General features: G+C 46.4%; 2 long non-coding RNA genes across 4 annotated transcripts in view; one reads left to right on the top strand and one right to left on the bottom strand.

Moving 5' to 3' along the window:
* Positions 1-22723, bottom strand: part of LOC112820910 (uncharacterized) — a 30336-nt gene extending 7613 nt beyond the window's left edge. For 2 of the 3 annotated variants that reach the window (XR_012379685.1, XR_003207289.2), the window contains exons 1-3: positions 20147-22723; positions 13526-13694; positions 12772-12875 (exon numbers count right to left, since the gene is read on the bottom strand). This is a non-coding gene — a long non-coding RNA (uncharacterized lncRNA). Of the gene's footprint in view, positions 1-10296; positions 12876-13525; positions 13695-20146 lie in introns of those variants that run through there. The other variant, XR_012379684.1, reaches the window with a different exon arrangement.
* On the top strand, positions 12736-20548 carry LOC141373567 (uncharacterized). The gene is made up of 3 exons (XR_012379686.1): positions 12736-12866; positions 16861-16958; positions 20416-20548. It is a non-coding gene; the product is annotated as an uncharacterized lncRNA (long non-coding RNA).
* Positions 22724-22957: the final 234 nt, after the last annotated feature.

The raw sequence follows: 22957 nt of genomic DNA, 5'->3' as shown, positions 1-22957 counted from the left end.
AACATTTACAATCAGTACACTTTGATTAAAGCAGATTGCACTCCATAATGTGGATGGGCATCATCCCATCAGCTGATGGCCTTATGAGCAAAGACTGAGGTTTCCAGAAGAAATTCTTCTCAGGACTGCAGCATAGAAACCTTGACTGAGTTTCTAGCCTACTGCCATGCTGAATTCAGACTCAAGACTGCAAATTCCGCTTTTATCCCAATTTCCAACCTGCTGGCCTGCCATAAGGATTTCGGATTTGCTAGTTTCCACAATCACATAAGCCAATTCCTTAAAGTATTTTTCTCTCTTAAAAATCTCTCTATATAGAGTTTGCTTATCTATAAAATAGGATATAATGAAACCAATCTTGAAAAGTTGTTGGAAAGATCAGATACAATACATGAAAATTCCTAACGCAGGGGTGCCTGGGTGGTTCAGTTGGTTAAGTATCTGATTCTTGATCTCAGTTCAAGTCCTATCTCAAGGTTGTGGGTTCAAGCCCCACTTTGGGCTCCACACTGGGCATGGAGCCTCCTTAAAAAAAAATTCCTAACACAGATAGTTAATGGTTAATAAATGACTATTCAAAACATAAAACCACCTAACTTATGCTAAGTAGGTTGAAAAAGTGGTACATACCCAGGTTGAAGAAAAATTTAGTAGAACCAAAGGATATAAAATGAAAAATAGTCTCTCTCTCAGCCCAGAGAAAATTACTGTCAATAGTTGCTCGTATTTCTTCTAGAAATTTTCTATGCAAAAACCTGCACAAATGTAAGAATGCTGTACCAACAGCCTTAGTTTTAGTTAAAAATATGTAACATATATAAAATATGTAACACATATAAGACTGTCTCCAGATGGTCCAGAATCTGAGTGGTGTCCTGACCAAAAAAAAAAAAACCTCAACAACTAAAAGTTAAAAATAAACTCAAGCTCATAATTGCATTATTTAACCAGATGAAAGATTTGTCTTAAAAATCTTACTTTTCTCTCCCATCCACTTGGCTCACATACCTGAGCTATTCTGCATTTTGTTTTTCCAAAATTCCCTAGAAAAACTCCCTCAGCGTGAGTCCTGGTTTCTCTTTTTTTTCTCTTGATCCTTCGCTCACATAAGAAAAGCTGTCTCATCTAAGTTAATTCTCATGCAAACTACCAGATGGGTGTTGTCCTCATTCACATTTTATGGATGAGAAAACTAAAGCTCAAACAAGCTAAGAAGCTGTGTTTAGGTGCTTGCAATTTAAATAGCTAGATTATTCCAGAGGCCAGGATCAAATGCTAATAGGTTTTATCCAGTCCCCCTCACCCTCTGTTGACTTTTAGGACCTTCTCAAAAAGACATCCAATGTCTAATGATGCCTCCTATGAAGTATCCCCCCCTTTACAGGCTAAAACTTCCTTCCTCACATCATGATCTTCTTAGGACCATATTTAATTCCTCTATGGCAATTCTGTGGGTACTACTAGCTAGAGCCTGAGTGAATCCTTCATCCCACCTTCTCAGTTACTAGTGTTAAAGGATTTCCTTCTTCCTTCAGTGCCCATGGTTCTTGGTCATGCCGCTTCAAAGAATGACGAGGTAGACCAGACGAAGAGTGGTGGGCAGCAAAGCAAAGTTTATTGAACAATAGTACAAAGCTCCCAAAGAGGGAGGGGGCCCGAGAGGGTTGCAATCGGGAGTTTCTAAATCTAGGGGTTTTTATGAGATTGTTGGTGGGCTGTTTTAATCTGATTAGCCTTCCATGTGCCTGTCACCCAATCAGGATTTTATCCATGGGCTCATCAACCTATCAGGTAGTTGTTCAGCTGCGAAAGGGCAGAGGGCTCCTTCCAGGTGGTGTAAAGTCCTTTTCAGGGTGGTTTCCTCTTAGGGCGGGGGCCCCTTGTCCCTGCCTGCCTTTCTCCCAACTATCCTTCATTACTAGGCTGGGGATGGAAGGGCACCATGAGAGCCAAGCTTAATGACATCTTTTAGTCTCTACCCCTGTGAGCGTCAACATCTTAGCTATGGTGAGGAAAAGGGGATGTGGGGAGCAACAGCTTTTAAATGTTTCTATTTGTCATCATCCATGTAACTATGAGGACTATGATAGTTTTTTGGGTTTTTGGGGTTTTTTTTAAGATTTATTCATTCATTTGAGAGAGAAAGCACGCAGAGAGGAGCAGTGGAGAGGGAGAGAGAGAATCCCAAGCAGGCGCTGCCCCGAGCACAGAGCCCAACAACAGGGCTCAATCTCACAACCATAAGATCACGGACACTTAACCAACTGCACCACCCAGGTGCCCTGCCAAGTCTTACGGTAGTTTTAAAATAGGTCCACAGAAAATGGAGCCTAATCCTTCCTTTTTTAAAAAAATTTTTTTTAAAGATTTTATTTATTTGACAGAGAGAGAGAGACAGTGAGAGAGGGAACACAAGCAGGGGGGAGTGGGAGAGGGAGAAGCAGGCTCCCCACGGAGCAGGGAGCCCGATGCGGGGCTTGATCCCAGGACCCTGGGATCATGACCTGAGCCAAAGGCAGATGCTTAATGACCGAGCCACCCAGGTGCCCCCTAATCCTTACTTTAAATATGGGTTAGTGACTTCTAATAAATGCAGTATGGTGAAGTGAAACTCTGTGACTTCTGAAGGTAGCGCATATAAAGGATATAGTGTCTACTTGGCTCTCTCTCTTAGGACCCTTGTCTTGGTACCTAGCCACCATATTCTGAGGAAGCCCAGGCCACATGGAGAGGCCATGTGTCAGTTTTGGGGCCTTCAGCCTACAGTCAGCATCAAGAGTTAGCCATGTGAGGGGATGAGCCTCCTGATAATTCCAGCTAAGGCCCCAGACATCGTGGGGCAGACACAAGCCATCCCCACAGCGCTGAGTCTGAATTTCGGAGCCACAGAAACACTGAGAGATAACAAATTATTATTGTCTTAAGCTACTAGTTATTGGGCTAATTTGTTACTCAGCAATGGACACCTAATACAAAGCCATTTCCGACCCCCTGGGTTTTTAGGGTTATCTCATTCACAGGGTAAAATGTCAGAGGGTGAATGGCTAGAATACAACGCCGTCATTTATTGACTCTCCCGCTACCTGAGAAGCAAAAAGACTCCTTTCCGTTGCTGGAGAGTCCTGGGCCTCGGAACCTGCTTGTCTACACCCACAAGACCTGCAAAGTCAGAGATCTGTCCTCAAAGTGTAGAGCCACAACTGTGCTGGCTTGGACTGAGGCCTGCCTGGACTTCTCAGATCTGAGCTCCATTTGTCACTCCTGCTTCTTGGGTTGGCTACTAGCGCTCCTTCTCTTTCTTCCTCAGCCCATTGGCACTCACGTTAGGTGGTACCCCAGGGAAACAATAAGGGCCAGTACGCTGTGGTTTACTGATTTTTAGCTGCATGTCATTGCATCAGGAGCTCAGTGAGAGCATGCATGGATCCCCACGCCTTGTTCTTTGGGTACCAGGCAGAAGGCACACTGCAATAATTTTGGGAGACATCAACATTCCCCCAGTTCCTGCTGTAAGGTTATAAATTCAACATATCCATCCCAGTTGCTATCCGCCCTGCCATATGCTCATTTCAGAGCAGTGAGGGCAAGCTGCCCAGAAATGCCCTCCTGCCAAGTCCTCCTTTGGGTGGGGCCTTGAAAATGCTCACACAGACGCATCTCCCTATTCATCCTTGTGCTGTTTCTGTAGCCTGTTCTAAGCCCTCCCCGAACCTTGTCTCTGCTCCCCAGTACAGAGCTCGCTGCAGATCTCTCCAGTGGAAAGTAGTCTCTTCTGGTGTTTCCCAGATGTTCAGGCCCCAAAGCAGTGCTGGTGGGCGAGCAGCTTGCTGGCCCTGAACCAGCCTACTCTGATTCCACAAGGGAGTCTCAGAGACTTCCTCAATTTAGTGACTCACACAATTGCTCTCTACTTGGAACATCCAGTTCTGAACCGTGCCTCTCCCAGAAATTGTAATTCCAGCCTTAGCCTCATCCCTGCAGTATCCCTGTGGCTTTGCCACGGTGTTCCAGGAAACTTGCTCTGGCAGACCTTTCTCCCTCCCCAGGAGAGGTGGCCAGTATGGACATGCACTTTTGGCTCGCATCCAGAGACATGTTTTTAATTCCAGATGCAACTGGGCACTGCCCTGCAGGTCCAAAATCCGGCACAGCAAGCCCCCACCCCAAGCTGCACCACTCACAAAACCACCACTTCACTTTTATGAAAGACCTACAGTACCTGTTCTCGCTAACCAAAAGAAATCCAAAGAGGATTTTCACTTTTAAGGAAAAAAGACGAAAAGCAAAAATAGCCTCTAGGGTTTCTTTGGCAGCAGTCCTCATGGAGGCAGCACACCCCCAGTCCTGAGTGGCGCCACCAAGCGCCATCTCTGGGAACTGCACCCAGTGTCGCAGCCTCAAGCCGCCATAGCTGTGATTTATTTTGTGCATCGGTGAGCAAGACGTGTCCTAAGGTATCAGAAGTGCCTAAAAGAGCTTATTTTGGGGGGGGGGGTATGGGAATGATCAAAAAATTTTCTATACAAATTAATGGTAATCGCTTCTTCACTGAATGTCATTTCACGTTTCGTAGGAACACTCTACTTTCGGATAGCGGGAGAAACAGGTACACTGTATTGTTCTACTTCATTTAATTTAATGGCTGCATCATGTACCAAGGATGTACCATAATTTGTTTAACTAACCCCCTATTAAAGAACATTAAGGTAATTATTATTGTTATTAGACGAGCAGCTGAACCTTGGAAACACACTCTTAAATGCTTTCCCTCTGAGGAAAATGAAGAAGCTGTTTCCTATCAAGCTAACCGTGCCCTTGGAGATAATCACACCCCAGCCTGAGACTCCCTGACATTCTCAGAGGCTGTTCCTGATGGGAGTGGGCCTCTCAAGGGTGCTGGGTTGGGAAAAGGTTGACGACCAGCACAGCCTTTGAGAAATGAATTTTTAAATCAAGGAGAGTACAGGACAAACTTCTGAAACATCCACTAATGAAAAAGTAACCAAGTGCCCTTGTATTTTTCTCTGATTATAATCCTCTGAACCCTTCTTTACCCAGCCGTGGACTATGTCCTGCTGGAGATGCTTGTGGCTGAGGTCGCCTCCTCTTCAGGGTTCAGGAAGGACTGCCTGCTATCAAGGAGGAAGGAGGGAGGAGGGACTCAGGGTCTGCAGAGCCACACACCTCCTCACATGAAGGAGGCTCCTCACCGTAATGTGTCCTGCTTTGGGTCTTGCGACAGTGCCTCATAGCCAAAGACAGCCATGTTTAGGCAGGCCAGAGGGAAGCCAGAGGCCCATGAGCACTGTCCATCCAGGAGGGAAACACTGTGTTAGACAGAGACAAAGAGAGGTCATCAAAGCCCAGGCTGGGTGGAGAGGTCACAGGGATGGCAAAGGCACGGGAGCCGAACAGCGGTCAGCAAAGACCCCTAGGTGCCCTACACTCTCCGAAACACTTGACGTGCTCTCACTCTTTTTATCTGGTAGTAGCCCTCTGAGGCAAGCGCCAGTGTGCCCATTCTACAGATGAGAAGGAAGCACAGGAACGTGACCTAACAGCCGGAAGTAAGCACCTGGTGGCACCAAGGTCTGAACCCTGCAGTCTGACTCAGGCTGCTAGCCTGACCCCGGCTGTTGCCAACGTGGTGCCTGACCCCGGCTGTTGCCAACATGGTGGCAGCAGAAGCAGTGTGGAGCCAAGAGTTCTGTGACTCTCAGTGAGACTGAAGCGGGAGAGCGAGATTCTCGTCTCACGGAGCCCAAGAATGAATCTAGGGGACAAAGGAGTGTGGGTAAAGCGATAGAGTTTAATTAAATGAGGAGACAGAGCAAGCTCTCAGGAGTGAGAGGGGTCCCGACAGGGTTGCCACTGGGGGCTTTTAAGGTTGGTCTTTCATCGGAAGCTACCCAGGGAACTTAAATCCTCTTAACGTCTCTATTGAGATCACCACTGAGCAAGGATTAGTGATAACACCTTTAATGGCTTCCTTCCTTTCTAGGGTCAGGTAATTTTTTGTCGACCACAAGTAGCTGTCATAACAAGACCCCACCTCCAACACCCGGGACAGGATGGTCTGATTGGTTTCCTTATCTCTGGCTTCCTTTCGCCTCCACATTTTTGGTATTTTGTGAGCCTGATCCCGCGGCCCCCTACCTTTCTCTCCTTACAGAGCCCCGCCTGTCCCTGACTCAAGACTAGAATGGGAAACTCGAGGGACACCCACTTGGGAGGGGAAAGTAAGAAGCCCAGGTCACCAGGACAGCATTGGTCCCCGAAGGACAAGGAGCCCTTGTTCCGTGCTCCAGGGGTGGGTGGGGCATAACATTGATGGTTTTCAGAGCTCAGTCCCGCTTGCGGCACTGGGCCTCAAGTAATAGCAGCCAGTCTTTGTTTACCGGGGCCTGAAAGAGCCTAACTAGCTTGCTTTATTATGTTAATTGTGCAGATAGTCATTATGAGCTAAATGGTCAGAGAGAAGAAAAAAAGATTAGGGTAAATAAACCGGGAGCTCCAGGGCCCAGCTGAGGAGCAGATCAAAGACAAAGGAATGGCCAGCCTTGGGACGTTTATTTATTTATTTTTTTAAAAGATTTTATTTATTTATTTGAGAGAGAGAATGAAAGAGAGAGAGAGAGAGCATGAGGGGGGGAAGAGTCAGAGGGAGAAGCAGACTCCCTGCTGAGCAGGGAGCCCGATGCGGGACTCGATCCCGGGACTCCAGGACCATGACCTGAGCTGAAGGCAGTCGCTTAACCAACTGAGCCACCCAGGTGCCCCCTTGGGACGTTTAAATCAGACAAAGCCACTTCTGTAACTACATTGGGCCTCAACACTACTGCCAACTGAATTTCCATTGTGTTTCAGTTTCAGTAGTTTTTCATGTCCTCTATTTATTTGTCATATCAACCCTATGAGGCCTGCCAGGTAGGTATTACTATCTGCATATTACAGATGAAGAAGGTGAGGCCTGGGGAAGGTAGGGCTTGCCCAGGGTCCGGCAGCTCGAGGACAGCTGGGCCAGAACTGTTACAGGATTTCCTTCCTCCTTCGGTGACCTTGGCTCTGGGTGGCACCCCTTCAAAGAATTAAGAGGTAGACCAGAGGAAGAGTAGTGGAAGCAAAACAAACTTTAAGGAGTGATAGTACAAAGCTCCCAAAGAAGGACGGGATCTGAGAGGGTTGCCAATATGTCATTTAGATCTAGGGGGTTTTATAGGCTTATTGGCAGCCTGTTTTAATCTGATTAACCTTCCCTGTGCCTGTCACCCAGTCAGGTTTTTGTCATCTACCTATCACGTGGGAAAGGGTGGAGGGCTCCTTCCAGGGTGGTGTAAAATCCTTTTAAGGGTGGTTTCCTCTTAGGGTGTGAGGCCCTTGTCCCTGCCTGCCTCTCTTCCAACTATCCTTTGTCAGAATGAGGGAGAACCACTATCACCTCTGCTATTCATCATAGTACTAGAAGGCCTAGCTTCAGCAATCAGACAACAAAAAGAAACAAAAGGCATCCAAATCAGCAAAGAAGAAGTCAAACTCTCACTCTTGGCAGATGACATGATACTCTATGCAGAAAACCCAAAAGACCACCCCAAAACTGCTAGAACTCATATAGGAATTCAGTAAAGTGGAAGGATATAAAATCAATGCACAGAAATCAGTTGCATTTCTATATACCAACAATGAGACAGAAGAAAGAGAAATTAAGGAGTCAATCCCATTTACAATTGCATCCAAAACCATAAGATAACTAGGAGTAAACCTAACCAAAGAGGCAAAGGATCTGTACTCAGAAAACTATAGAATACTCATGAAAGAAATTGAGGAAGACATAAAGAAATGGAAAAATGTTCCATGCTTATGGATTGGAAGAGCAAATATTGTTAAAATGTCTATGCTACCTAGAGCAATCTACACATTCAACGCAATCCCTATCAAAATACCATCAACGGTTTTCACAGAACTGGAACAAATAATCCTAAAATTTGTATGGAGCCAGAAAAGACCCCCAATAGCCAAAAGAATGTTGAAAAAGAAAACCAAAGCTGGGGGCATCACAATGCCTGACTTCAGGCTCTATTACAAAGCTGTCATCATCAAGACAGTATGGTACTGGCACAAAAACAGACACATAGATCAATGGAACAGAATCGAGAGCCCAGAAATGGACCCTCAACTCTATGGTCAACTAATCCTCGACAAAGCAGGAAAAGAATATCCAATGGGAAAGACAGTCTCTTCAACAAATGGTGTTGGGAAAATTGGACAGCCACATGCAGAAGAATGAAACTGGACCATTTCCTTATACCACACACAAAAATAGACTCAAAATGGATGAAAGACCTCAATGTGAGACAGGAATCCATCAAAATCCTAGAGGAGAACACAGTCAGCAACCTCTTCCACCTCAGCTGCAGCAACTTCTTCCTAGAAACATCACCAAAAGCAAGATAAACAAGGACAAAAATGAACTATTGGGACTTCATCAAGATAAAAAGCTTTTGCACAGCAAAGGGAACAGTCGACAAAAGCAAAAGACAACTGACAGAATGGGAGAAGATACTTGTAAATGACACATCAGATAAAGGGCTAGTATCCAAAATCTATAAAGAACTTATCAAACTCAACACCCAAAGAACAAATAATCCAATCAAGAAATGAGCTGAAGACATGAACAGACATTTCTCCAAAGAAGACATCCAAATGGCCAACAGACACATGAAAAAGTGCTCAACATCGCTCGGCATCAGGGAAATCCAAATCAAAACCTCAATGAGATACCACCTCACACCAGTCAGAATGGCTAAAATGAACAAGTCAGGAAACGACAGATGTTGGTGGGGATGCGGAGAAAGGGGAACCCTCCTACACTGTTGGTGGGAATGCAAGCTGGTGCAACCACTCTGGAAAACAGAAAGTTGAAAATAGAGCTACTGTACAACCCAGCAATTGCACTCCTAGGTATTTACCCCAAAGATACAAATGTAGGGATCCAAAGGGGCACCTGCACCCCAATGTTTATAGCAGCAATGTCCACAATAGCCAAACTGTGGAAAAAGCCCAGATGTCCATTGACAGATGAATGGATAAAAAAGATGTGACACACACACACACACACACAGAATATGATGCAGACATCAAAAAATGAAATCTTGCCATTTGCAACGATGTGGATGGAACTAGAGGGTATTATGCAAGCGAAATAAGTCAATCGGAGAAAGACAACTATCATACAATCTCACTGATATGAGGAATTTGAGAAACAAGACAGAGGATCATAGGGGAAGAGGAGGAAAAAATGAAACAAGATGAAACCAGAGAGGGAGACAAACCATAAGAGACTCAACCTCAGGAAACAAACTGAGGGTTGCTGGAGGGTAGGTGGGTGGGGGGATGGGGTAACCTGGTGATGGACATTGGGGAGGGCATGTGTTGTAATGAGCACTGGCTATTATATAAGACTGATGAATCACAGACCTATACCCCTGAAACAAATAATACATTATATGTTAATTTAAATACATACGTGTGTGTGTGTGTGTGTGTGTGTGTGTGTGTGTGTATAAAGAATGAGGGAGAACCCACAGTTTTCCAGTGGTATGTGGGGACTGTCATGTCAGCTCCCCAGAGACCAGTACCTGCCTCTCTTCCCAACTCCAGTCACGGTGAGAATTTACACCATGGAAATCAGCAAGCAAATCCAGGCTCCCCAGCTCACCCTGCCACCCAGAGCTGGCTGGTAAACCTTTTCCAACACACCACTGAGATTATCCCAATAATTTTTCAGGTTGGTGCTAAAGGAAATATTATGGCCCTTGAGATAGAAGTTAAAGCATAATCACTGAGGTAGGAAAGGCTGTCTTCCCAAATCCTTCAAGGTCCCCCTTTGTGGCAGCAGAAATCCTAAGAACGAAGAAGCCAGGTTCTGTGCTATGGGCTTTATGCATTATCTAATTCATTCCTCATCACAACCCTTCCCTGACGAGGAGGACATTTGAGAAGTAATTTGCTCAAGGTCACACAGCCAGAAGGTAGTGAAACTGGGATTCAGATCTAGGTCTGAGCCTCTTTTTTTTTTTTTTTTATTTGGGGAGGGAGAGAGAGAGAGAGAGAGAGAGAGAGGGCGCACACGAGAGGGGGGAGGGTCAGAGGGAGAAGTGGACTCCCCGCTGAGCAGGGAGCCCGATGCGGGACTCGATCCTGGGACTCCAGGATCATGACCTGAGCCGAAGGCAGTCGCTTAACCAACTGAGCCACCCAGGCGCCCTAGGTCCGAGCCTCTTAATCATGGTGCCATTATCTTAGTCACATTATTATTTCATAAGTAGAGTAGACTTTTCTTCTCAGTTCTATAGCACCCCTCCTGTTCCCATCTTGTAAACATATAACAGAATTATAACTAAAATCAATCAAGGCAAATAATTTCTAACACACAATGAATATTTTAAGGGCCATCTGAAATCTCAATAAAATTCCATAGCCTATTAAACCATTTTAGCAATTTATAATCATGGCCTATAGAGAATGTCAGAATTAATATTCTGCCCTCTTATTATTTCAGTCATCGAAGACATCTTATGTGATAATTGGCTCTTAGCAGCCACAGTCTAATTTATTTATGAATACCTTGTATTTATATTTCATGGATATTGTTTTAATTATTAAATCACTACATCTTACAAAGAAATGTAATTTTGTTATAGGGCAAATGTTCTTCATGTCAACGTTTGTAATGCCATTTTAAAAGTATATAAGGATAACAAGATTGCCAAGGTTTCAAAGACAAAATTTGTTGCATTTTGCTGGAAACCATTTTGTCAGAAAATAAATACTACAATGCAGAACTACCCAGAGATCTAAAGCAATTGTGCGGATAAAAGAACAAAACCCACCTGCTAATGCACTTGAACCTGTAGTGTCCAGAGTTAATATCCTAATTCAGAGAGGCAGACTGACTTGAAGTAGATAGAAATAAGGCATTGCAGAGTTGACAGAACATGGCTGTGGGGTTGGTAGCAGGGTCCTGGCGTCAAATCCCAGCTCTGCCATTTTCTATCTTTATGACCTGGGGTAAGTTACTGAACCCACTCTCAACATCTGTTTCCCATTTTAAAAGTGGGATCAACAATATCCACCACATGATGGAGTTGTAGTGGGAACAGAACTGGGTATGATTTGCAGAGTACAGTGCAAAATGCAAACGTAAATACAAATCCTTTGCTCAAGAGTGGTTAAACATTTCAAGACAACAACAACAGAGCAGTAAAGCAAGTGTGGGGTCCTTCTGAGAGTGGGGCCCTCTGAACCGCCGGGGGTCCTCTGCCCATAAAGCCAGCCACAGGTAAGAATCACATGAAACGGCACATGCCAACCGTGTCCTACTTGGGAGGTGCCTGAAGAATAGTAGCTATTTGGGTTTGGGCTGTTTGCCACCTGATTTTTACACAGCATGGAAAAGAAATCTAATAGTCACTTTTGTTTTAAAGATGGGTACCGGCCACGCCTCACAGAATACACTGGTAGCTACCTAGCGCTGAAAGAGTTCAAAGTCACAACAGTCCAGGCAGTGGGGGGCACAGAACCCAGGAGAGTGATACCAACCCCCCAGGCCAGGGTGCCTTCCCACCCCTGCACTTTAGACATCTGTCAATTGTTAGAAGAGGAATAGAGAACGCGGGATTCTGTTTCCAAGTCAAGGTCTTGAAACCATAAAGCTAATCTCATTGGGTTTTGCACTACATTGAATTAAAGTCCTAATTCTAATTTCACCAAATAGGGTTACCGGGAGAACAGGAAGTGAAGCTTCCTAACTGAGTTCCACCGTCCAGAGGGAGTCCAGAGAGAACAGAAAATCAATTTCCTGACTGTGGAGAAGCGGGTAAGCGAGTCCAACCTGTTGGAAGTAGTTTGTTTCTTTGTGAGGAAGTAAAGACATTTCTGGCAGAGACTTTTCATGTTGAGGGGGGCCATATGGTTCTCGTAGAGTTTTCTACACATTCTCCTTTGGGCATCCTCTTCATCGTGGACTGATGGAGCCTCTGGTGATTTTCTTAGTTCTTACCTCCTGCAGGTGAGAACGCCCCCACTAGACTGCAGATGGGAAAGCTGAGTGTTCCTGAGGTGGAGGTATTCTTCCATCTCATCCAAATCTTCCACAGAGTTCCTTTATGGAGTTTTGTTTTGTCTTGTTTTGAATGTATCAGCACCCGGCTTCTCCTCCAGGCCCCTGGTGATCCTCACAGCTCCCCACTCTCTCCCCTAGGCCACATGGGACCACCCCAGCTCCTCAGGGGTCTCAGTACACTTCTCATTTTATTCACTGCTGAGTATTTCTAGCCGACTAACACCTTAGACATGTTCACAGTGGCCACACACCTCCTCCAGCTGGTAGACACAGGTCTCCACTTCACTCCATGTGCGATGAAGGTGGGAGACAGCAACGTGGGTTGTTTTCTTAAGTACTTGTCCACAGGGACTATTCCTGGCTTACTTTAGACTCCTCCACAGCGTGGTGCCCAGAACCTTATGTGAGGTAGGCATTCAATCATTCTTTGTTGAATGACTATATTCCTATGACATCATTTCTTTATTCTATTTAGTTTGATCATGCTGTTGAGACCAAAGGCCCCTTGAAGCATTTGTTTACAGAAATATTTATCGAGGGCCTGCCATGTGACAGGAAAATTTCAAAAACACAAGGAATGAGCACAGTTAACTTTATCAAATACTAACACATACAGTAACAACGTGGTGAGTCTGGAGAAGGAAACTGACCCGCCAGGCAGACGAGAGCTGGTGCAGTCATTGCCACGACAGATCCTCCCAGGGACCGGAGTTTACCTCACTGCTAGGACCGAGGTCTGGAAAAGGTGAGGGTCCTGGTGCAACACACAGGATGGAGAAGATCAGCTGTGGGGTATTTTAAGACCAGAACTGCAGAATCAGACTATTAGACTCGTCACCTGGGGGCTTCCCCAGACGAGCTATAACCTTGTGTCCGGGTTCGTTCAGGCTGCTACCACAACAATATTATATTCCTCACCATTCTGGAGGATGGGAAGTCCAAGATGGAGGCACTGGTGGGTGTGGTACTTAAGCACACCGCATCAGAGAGAAAATGTGCCTGCCCTGCATTTCTCCAATCCCCTGGAGTGTGGTCCTGCCTCCTCTCCAGTTCTACTGGCCAAGGAAGCAGGTACCAAAGATCATTCCTGGGGCCAGGGGTCAACCAACTTGCAGTGCGTTGATCTTTACCTTCTCACCCCATCAGAGGACCTCTCCCCACCCACCCCTACCCTGGCCTCATTTGTCAACAAGGAATCAGGCGAAGTGTCCGGGATGTGTTCTATCCCTTGGCTCCCTCCCCGCCAAAGCCCTGCTTTTCCTGAGCCAGGAGGGGTAAGACGACCCAGCAGGCCTAGGATACCCTAAGTGTCTGGCTCGGAGGAGATGGGTGCCAGCAGGCTCTCCACTCTTCCTGGAGAACACAGAAGCAGAGCAGGGAGGTGGACTCAGCCATCTTGCTCACCTCCCAGCGGGAACTGTGGCCCCGCGCAAGGACTCCAGATGCCTCCAGTGTGCTGTGTGGCTGGCTGTCTGGTCGTTAGGTGTGCTCCCCCAGTTGACAGGGTCTGACAGGGTCTCACTCTTTGAGGCCAGACCTGGGTGTGCTCCTATGTGCCGAGAGGCCCCAAAGCCTGAGGCACGAGATGGGAAAGGTCAATGGCCCTCCTGCAGCAACACCCTCACCTGCTGACCTTGAGGCAATCGCCCGGGTGTGTGGGCTGCGGTCACCAGGACAGCAGAGGGAGCAAGCCATCACTTGGGTCAGGCTCCCTTTCTTCTCAATGGCAAAGAGGTCATTTGGAAGAGGCCTAGAAACCCTTCCCTAAACGGTGGCTCAGAACCACAGCACCCTGACCGGGGGCTCTGCTTTAAGCCCCAGAACAGGAAAGCCACTGAGGAGTTGTAGCCACACCTGCCTGGAAACTTGCTCTAAAGCAGTGACGCGGGACTCTGAGCCACTTGCTGGGCTTCCTGGCCACAGGGGGAAGGGGACCGCTCTGAGCCGATATTGAGACTGGCTATTCCCCTGGGACCACCTTCAGCTCTGCCCACGAGAAGCAGGGTGGCCCAGTCTGGCCTTTCCTTTGACCCAACCCGGATGTGCCCAGGGCTGGAGGGAGGAAAAAGCCTGGCGTGGCCAGACCAGAAAATGGTCCGATGGCGCCCCCTGCTGTTCGCATGCTAGACTGTATGGATTTGCAATGGAAACGCCAATCTGTTCTCACTTGGAAGAGACTTTTTTTGTTTGTTTGTTTGTTTGTTTGAAAGCACGGTGTTACTACTGGGTATTTACCACAAAGATACAAATGTAGGGACCCGAAGGGGTACGTGTACCCCAATGTTTATAGCAGCAATGTCCACAATAGCCAAACTGTGGAAAGAGCCAAGATGCCCATCGACAGATGAATGGCTAAAGAAGATGTGGTATATATACACAATGGAATATTATGCAGCCATCAAAAGGAATGAGATCTTGCCATTTGCAATGACGTGGATGGAACTGGAGGGTGTTATGCTGAGTGAAATAAGTCAATCAGAGAAAGACATGTATCACATGACCTCACTGATATGAGGAATTCTTAATCTCAGGAAACAAACTGAGTGTTACTGGAGTGGTTGGGGGTGGGAGGGATGGGGTGGCTGGGTGATAGACATTGGGGAGGGTATGTGCTACGGTGAGCGCTGTGAATTGTGCAAGACTGTTGAATCACAGATCTGTACTTCTGAAACAAATAACGCAACATATTTTAAGAAAAAAGGAAAAGAAGAAGATAACAGGAGAGGACGAAAAGGGGAGTATGTCAGAGGGGGAGACGAACCATGAGAGATGATGGACTCTGAAAAACAAACTGAGGGTTCTAGAGGGTAGGGGGGTGGGGGGATGGGTCAGCCTGGTGATGGGTATTAAAGAGGGCACGTTCTGCATGGAGCACTGGGTGTTATGAACAAACAATCAATCATGGAACACTGCATCAAAAACTAATGATGTAATATATGGTGATTAACATAACAATAAAAAAATTTGAAAAAAAAAAAAAAAGAAAGCACGGTGTTAGGTAACTGTTGCTGTGTAACAAATGTGTGGCTTACAACAAACAACTTATTATCTCCCCCGTTTCTAGGGGTCAGGAATTTGGTTTGGCTGGGCAGTTATGGCTCCAGGGCCCCCAGGAGGCTGCCATCAGATGCTAGCCAGTCTTGCAGCCCTCTCCCGGTTTGACAGGCGCTGGGAACTCCGCTGCTGAGGTGGTAGACTCTCTCAGTTGGCAGGGTGGCGCTAGCTGTTGGCAGGAGACCTCAGCACCTCTCCACAGGGGCCTTTCTATTGGGCCTCATGGCATGGCAGCTGACTTCCCCCAGAGCAAATGACTCAAGAAGCTGAAGTGGGAGCTGCAATGGCTTTTCGGACTTGGTCTTGCAAGGCACGTGGTCACTTGCACTGCATTCATGCTAATTCACACGAGCTGTGATTTGTGATTCGGTGTAGGGGGACACTACACAAGGACATGCATTCCAGATGGTGAGGCTCCCTGGGGACCATCTTGGAAGCTGGATACAATAAGTACCTACCATGTGCTAGGCGGTATATAAATAATATATAACAACAACAACCAGGGCATACAGTAGCAATTATTTCATGCTAAGTACTTTCCCTGAATTAGCTCATTAATCTTCACCACAACCTGACAAGTTTGGTCCTTCTGTTACCCATTGGAGAGAGGAGGAAATTAGGGCTTGGGGAGGTTAGGTACCGAGGTCACACAGCCAGTAAGTGGTTGACTGAGCATTCGAGACTTTGGTCTGTGTTCACTATGCTGGAATGCCTCCCTGGGCATTTAGAACCAACAACCAAGCAGGTGGGCACAGAGAGCTCAAATAACATGGTCAAGGTTACTGAATCAGCAAATGGCAGAGCCAGGGTTTGAATAGAGGCCTGACTCCAGAGCCCATGCTCTGTCCAGCCCACTGCATTGCTCTGGAATGGGGGAGAGGGACACAAAGGAGAGAAGAACACGAAGAACAGGGTAACTAGCCCATCTAGGGCCTATGTGCCTATCAGAAAGGCTGCTCCCTTTTGGGCAGCTATAGTTCTGCAGATGCTTCTGGCCTTGGCAAGCTCTTCCCACTTTCTTCCTGGTCAGGGCAACATCTGAGTGTGGCAACCCTGGGGCAGGAAGGGAACAGGCAGACAAAGATGTGGAGAGATGTGGTTATAGTGTACGAGGGTGGATGTAGGGGGCTAGAAAAAGAGGGGAGAAAAAATAGAGAAAAGAAAGCGAGAACAAAATTAGGAGATGAAGAAAGAGGGGAAAAGAAATGGCAAAGAAAAACCAGACCAAGTATATGGGGTCTGTTGAGTGCTCCTAGGCAGGTGCTCGGGACCTTCTCTACGAGTAACTGGGAGCTCCAGCATGACTAGCTGGGGAAGCAGAAGATCAAGTGTGTGGGGGCCTCGGACTCCAGTTCACCAGCTCCCCCTCCTCTCCTTCCCCAGCTCCATCACTAGTTGGAGGAGTGGGGAGTAGAAGGGACACTCCAGCATGAAGCTGGCCTGAGGAAACCCTAGTTTCCAGTAAAATGGGGTGGCAGCAGGGTGAGTAGCCTCCCGGGAGAGCCAGAGAGACCCAATCCAGATGCTAATGGTTAGAGTATCAGAGAGCAGATTGACAGATTGGCTACCTAGAGAGAAAACTAGACGGTATCAAACAAAACGGATTGTTTAATTGGCAGGTTCAGCTTTGCTAGTGGCCATTGATCAGTTAACGTCTGCTTGCCTTTGTGTTTGAATTTGTCAAGGATGACTTCCACACCAGGACATGGAGTCGGAACCCACCCACGTTGCTGATCATTTCAAGTTTAAAGGTTAGGAGAGTCGGAGGCAGAAAGTCATGCATGTGAGTCCTAGTATTAGCAGCAGATGTAGAGGGGGGATTCCCGTCCCCTCCCCAATAGCCTCAGGTGCCCCCTCAGTCAAGCTTCACTTGGGCTGCCTCTCCTAAAAGTTTGGCAGCCTTCTAGAGGCCACTCCCTGGCAGGAGGCTGCAGCAGAAAAAGCGCTTTTGTTCCTGCCTCTAGCCTCTTCCCACTCCAAAAAGAGCTCACAGTTGCCAATTGGTTTTCCAAAAAACAGATGTTTATTTTTTTTTTAAAGATTTTATTTATTTACTTATTTGAGAGAGAGAGAGCGTGTGCACGAGCAGGGAGAGAGGCAGAGGGAGAGAGAGAAGCAGGCTCCCGGCTGAGCAGGGCGCCCCACTGGATCCCAGGACCCGGGATCATGACTGGGGCCGAAGGCAGACGATTAACGACTGAGCCACCCAGGCGTCCCTGAAAGAATAGATGTTTATTTCACCTTCTGCTTATACTCTTCCAGGGCTTTTCATCCACTTACAGCATAAAATTTAAATTCCTGAGGACGGCAAGTTGGGTCTTTCATAGTCTGCCTGCTCGCTACCTTTTTAGTTTGATCTTCGAGCAGGTCCTGTGTACTTAGTTACCTTTGGGCTTTTGTTTATGCTGTTACTTTTTATTAAAAGTTCTCCCCCTCCCCACCCCGGGGCACCTGGGTAGCTCAGTGGTGGAGCGTCTGCCTTAGGCTGAGGTCGTGATGTGGTTGGCTCCCTGCTCAGCAGGGAGCCTGCTTCTCCCTCTCCCTCTGCCTGCCACTCCCTCTGCTTGTGCGGTCAAATAAATAAATAAAATCTTTAAAAAAAAAAGTTCTTATCCCTCTCTCTGCATGATACTCTCCTTTTCAAACTTCAACCTAATTATCCAACCACCCTTCCAACCATCCAACCATCCTGCACCCTGAAATTCTACTTCAGTGCTTCCCAAGCTTGTCCGCATACTGGATCACCTGGGGATGATTTGAAAAACAGCCTGATGCCCCGTGTCCCACCTTCAGAGACTGTGACTTCACTGATCTGGAATGTGGCCTGGGCTTGAATTTTTCAAAGATCCCCGGGTGATTATAATGTGCAGACCCAGTTCCGGGACCACCGCCCCACCCTGTACCACATACTGTAATAGCCCTTGAGGATTTAGAGATAAAAGTTGGTTTAGACTAGATATTTAGTGTAGAAGGAGAAATACATCAATAAATACGTATTTGCCCAACAACATATGCAAGTGTTATGAAAGACATAAGGCACGATATTCTTGGGAAGGTGCAGGAAGTACACGTAACCCCCACTGGTGAGGTTGAGGGATGGGTGGCCAGAGCTGCTGAGTCTTCAAGGACAAGAAGGGGTGTTCCAGCCAAAGATGGGGGTGGGTACCCTACTCAGAGGGAAAGCGGAGCACAGCACAGTGAGCTAGAGAGGGCGCGGGTCACCTTCAGGGGTGGACAAAAACTTAGTGTGACTACAGCTTTGGGGTAGTTAGGCTGCAGAGGCAGACAAGGCCATGAAGGGAGCAGGAAGTGCAGAGTCAACAAAAGGGGTGTCAGGGATGTGACCTAGTCACACTTAGTAGCTGTGAATGCCCAGGAGGTAGGGCAGTTGGTGGACTGGGAGGGGAGACGATAGGAACCAGTAGGGAGGTCTTTCCTTCTTCAGGGCAGTCTCCTCTCCTACATCTTCTCTACCTGCACACTGCATCTCACATCAGGCCTCCTGTCTTTGTGCCCCTGGCCCAGAGCGAGGTGCCTGGTGGAGAACGAACACTCATACCTCACCCCACATGGTCCAGTAGGAAAAGCTCAGACTCCAGAGTCAGACCGCCTTGATTCAAGACCTAGTTCTACTCCTTACAAATGGTGTGATATTGAGGAAGTCAGCCACATTCTCCAGTCTTACTTTTCTCCATTATCAAATGGAGAAAATGCCAAACTCATAAGGTTATTTTGAGAATTAGAAAAAATGTATGGGGTTCTTATAGTTCCCAGAACGGCAGCTTCAGCATCACCTGGGAATGTTAGAAATGCAAATTCTTGGGCCTCACCCAAGACCCACCGACCCAGGAACTCTGGTGCACAATCAGTACCCAGTGTCAGAGCCCTGCTGATTCTAACGCACGCTGAAGTTTGAGAAACACTGGTGTGTGGAAACGGCTTCACCCCTGGGCTTGCTTTTCTGGAAACCTACTCCTGGAAAGTGGAAAAACCCACTCCGCCAACCAGCTCTGGCCTCTGTCCCAGCCCCTCCTTTTGCAATTCTCCCCGAGTTGGTCACTGCAGATGTGAGGCTCCAGGAGGCCAGGCTCTGAAATCAGGAGGTCTTGGGGGCTGGTGGCGGGGGGCCGGCACTATACCAGCTGCGCGTGCCTGTGTACATACGTGCATGCACAGATTTTTGATCTCTAAGTAAAACTGTGTGACCTTGACCTCTGAGAATGCATGTTTCCTTGTCTGTAAATGGGAATGATAGTACTTAAAGACTAGTCCTTTCCACATGTGAACTCATTTTATCCTCACAACAGCCCCACGAAGCTAGGACTATTATCACCACCATTTTAGAGATGAGGGAGTCAAGGCACAGAAAGCCTAAGTAACCTGCCTAAGGGCACCCAGCTGTAAGTATTAGAGCTGGGCTTCAGGCACAGGCCCTTTGGCTCAAAGTCCAGGCTCTTAACCAGTCTGCCTGCCAAGGCTGCTTAGGAAACGTTAATGCGCCGGCCTTTAGCCTGCTCCCCTTGGGCTCTCTGTTGTGTTGAAACACCTCACCCTGAACACAGTTTCTCTGCGACTTACAATGAGAATTTGGCTTAGTCATTTCACCTCTCCCGACCTTAGTTTCCAAATGTTTAAAATGTATGGTTGGGCTAGATTAGGGATGTGAGCTGGAGCCCCGAGGCCCCAGAGAATAAGCTGTGTTTGTCTCTTGATCTGAGTCGAAAGTGACGGTCTGGAAATGGTATGTGCTCTGGCTCTCCACTCTGCAGCCCCCCACCCTCCGCGGTCTCACACAGGCCCACAGGCTTCCCTTAATGAACTCTCCAGCATCCAAAGGCACTTGAGTGTGAGATCACTCATCGGAAAATGCCTAAATCTGAGGACCTGCGAATTTACAGCCCCAGCACCGCCCCCCACAAGCCCCCCTTCCTCCCCCCAGTCCCTGCTCCTCCAACTTAAAGAACACTTTACCTGGGATGTTTCTTGTGCAGAGAAGGCCCTGAGCCTTGGCGTACACCTTTATGGATGTCCTGTACTTGGTATGGCTGCCAGGTGTGAGCCTTGTCCTCTCTCATTGCCACATGCCCTGGAAATGCTGATTTATATTTGCTTCTGGAAGGGAGACAGATGAAGCTTGTTTTAGAATGGAAGGTTAATCCAATTTCAGACTCCATCACACTTACAGAGATGATTTCTGTTATTTTCATTTAATCTGGAATGTTCCGTCTGTTCAAACTTAGAAACCAATCAATTGCTGGAAGAAGGAAGGCCCTTCACGAGCTTCTGCACTCCTGTGTTGGATACCTTTCATTTCCCACAGCAGGGATACATTCAGTATGGATAAAGTAGCTTGGAGCATTTTTACTGGACTTTGCAAAAGTCCTTCATCTGGCTGCCAGGAAGTGGGCGCCAGGTGTTCCCAACTGTTAGCATATCGTCTTACAGGGAATAGGTGCTCAAACATTGCCCAATGGATACATGAACGCTCACACACTTTCTAGCAACTGGAGGGGATGTGAAATAACTCACTGAATGTCACTCAATTTATGGGAATGTATTTTATTTTTAGAATACTGTATGGCTTAATAAAGAATTTTCACACACATTCTCCATAAATTATTTTCCATATTTTAAAGTTGAGGAAACAAGGCTTCAGGAGGTTAACTAACTGCAAAGTCACACTGTGGCGTTCAGCTTTCTAGGACTCGCGTTACCCTTTTCAAAAAAAAGCTAATATTAAAAAATAATTGTTGAAAAACTATTGCTTAAAGCTGTGGAAGCTAAAGCTTTAGATACTAAAACAGAAAAAAAATCACCTATCACAAAAACTGGAAAGAGTACCTAATCTTTATAATCTTTGTAGTTTCCAAGCATGTTCTCACATCTGATTTCCTTTGGCCCCCTGCAACAACTCTCCCCCGTCGGAGCAAAATCCTCTCTCATTGGGTGAGCCGACCCTAAGAGACTGCCCTGATGATCTTTCCAAAAGACAGGTCAGACTGACAGTTAAGAACAAAACTTGCATACTCGTGCCATCTACTGGTGCTTTTCTGGTAGCATGAGTTCCAGCGGACGTTATATTAAAAAAACATTTTTCTGCAGTGTAAACTTCAGGGCCACTCAGATGTTTTACTCATTATTCGTCAAGTCCTTGAAAATACTGCCGCCTCTCAATCATTGAGACCCGTTTTCGAAGGAGCCTACTTTAAAACAGGACTCAGGATTTACTCAGGAAAGGGTTTGAAAAGCTTGGATTCCTTTTGGCATTTTGGCAGGTTTTAGAAATGCCTCTGAGTACCTTCCAATTGGCTTGGAACCTGGGGGAAGGGAGATGGCTTAGCTAGGAAAAGAGAACACTCACAGAATCTTCATGTGGTCACAGTAACGCCTCCACTTTGCCCGGTGTTTTCTGGGAGGGCTACAGGTAGAGTTGGTTAGCTGAGAAGGTAGTGTGGCCAGGTGCTGACAGCTCACTCCATGGGACCTCAACAGTTGGTGGAAGTGAAATTCTGGGAACAGCTGAAGCCCACCCTCCTGACCCAGGGGCACACCAGGTGGGATCTCCCAACTGCACCAGTCCCTGAAAACTTCTGGCCAATCCTCAGGAACATAAATACCACCTTTTCCAAAGCTGGGCTTTGCTCTCGGTATGTTTTTTAAAATTATTAGATGGAATTGGTTTTTGTACTTGGCATTAAATCCAGGGACAAGAGATGACTTGTTCATCGTTAGGGCAAATCCACAGAGGAGGACTGAAATGAGATGATTTGATATATAAAACCATTTTTCTCATAATCTTTGGACTCTTTAAAAATTGGACTAACTCCATTAGAGCACTAGCGTGAAATAGGCTAAGACAAACACAGGAGAAAGAAAATTAGGTTTGTAAAGGAACTGGTCAATACCTGTAGTGAAAATTCTTACAGGATTCTTCTCAAAAGTCACCTTGTCTGGCTGGGGGGGAAATGGAGGCTTTTTAAAATTTATTTACCTTATCACTGAGGTTGTATTCACTAAACTTTACCTTGGTTTCCTTTTGTTCCACGGTAGGAGAAAAATAGGAGCCTTGACAATTATTGAAAGTGAAGTAAAATGTCTATTGAAGCAGATTATGAAAGGTTCCTTATGGCAAAAATGTCAAGATGGTAACATTTAATAAACAGCAGATTTCTAGCCCTAATTTGCTATAAAGGCATATCAAACCAGGAAGGATTTAAAGAACTTTGAAAGCATTCTGGCCATTCATTAGAGTAAAATTAGAGTAAATGGTGAAGGACTGTAAAGGTTTACTGGAAAAAAGTATAGATACATTACATAATACTTAACAGGTTTTTAGGCCATGTATTTCACTATGTTTTAACAAGAATCATTTAAGATAGGAATTTTATAATTCATACTTGAGAAAACAAAGGTTAAGAGGTTAAGTCACACACTTCCCAAAGTCACATAGTTAGTAAATCACACTCGTTATTGAAGACAGGCCTTTAAAATCTAGTGATCTTTCTAGAAAGATTTTTCCCGGAGACTTTTCCCCTCCTTTTAAAAAGCACATCTGGGCGCCTGGGTGGCTCAGATGGTTAAGCGTCTGCCTTCGGCTCAGGTCACGATCCCAGAGTCCTGGGATCGAGTCCCACATCAGTCTCCCTGCTCCTTGGGAGCCTGCTTCTCCCTCTCTCTCTCTCTCTCTCTCTGTCTCTCATGAATAAATAAAATCTTAAAAAAAAAAGCATATCTTAGGAAAAAGATTATCTGTTGTATTTACTCATTTTTAAGAATCACTGT

This window comes from Callorhinus ursinus, unplaced genomic scaffold (assembly GCF_003265705.2).
Source record: "Callorhinus ursinus isolate GAN/ISIS: 27379988/994484 unplaced genomic scaffold, GSC_fseal_2.0 scaffold10, whole genome shotgun sequence".
NCBI classification, from domain to species: domain Eukaryota; kingdom Metazoa; phylum Chordata; class Mammalia; order Carnivora; family Otariidae; genus Callorhinus; species Callorhinus ursinus.
Note: the sequence above shows the minus strand (reverse complement) of the source record. Positions and strands in the feature narration are given on the sequence as shown.